The following is a 412-nucleotide window of genomic DNA, read 5'->3' as shown; positions in this document are numbered from 1 at the left end:
TGTCGAAATTTTTGATGCATCTATAGAAAGATGACGATATGCTCTGGATTTTCTTTTAGGAGGCGAACATGTATAAAATATCAGAGGTATGGCGAGCATCGTCAGCCTCATCCTTTACATTTATGTTATGCATGATCATACAACAAGCCATCACTGTCCACAGCATCTCAAGATCCCATATATTTGCAGCTCTACGAACAATACCCCAACGAAGTTGGAGCACTCGAAATGCCAATCGCAAAGTCTCTTTAACAACGGAGATCGCTGAAGCATGTTGATATCATTGTGAGACCCTGGCATGCCAAATCCATAAGTCATGTGGCGTGGCTTCTAGTCCGCATGCCACTAGTACATTTTTTCTCAAAGAGTACACACATTTTTATTGGCGGGATCAAATAAACAAACTTTAGAT

The sequence above is a fragment of the Triticum aestivum genome, chromosome 2B (genome assembly GCF_018294505.1).
Source record: "Triticum aestivum cultivar Chinese Spring chromosome 2B, IWGSC CS RefSeq v2.1, whole genome shotgun sequence".
Lineage (NCBI taxonomy): Eukaryota > Viridiplantae > Streptophyta > Magnoliopsida > Poales > Poaceae > Triticum > Triticum aestivum.
Note: the sequence above shows the minus strand (reverse complement) of the source record.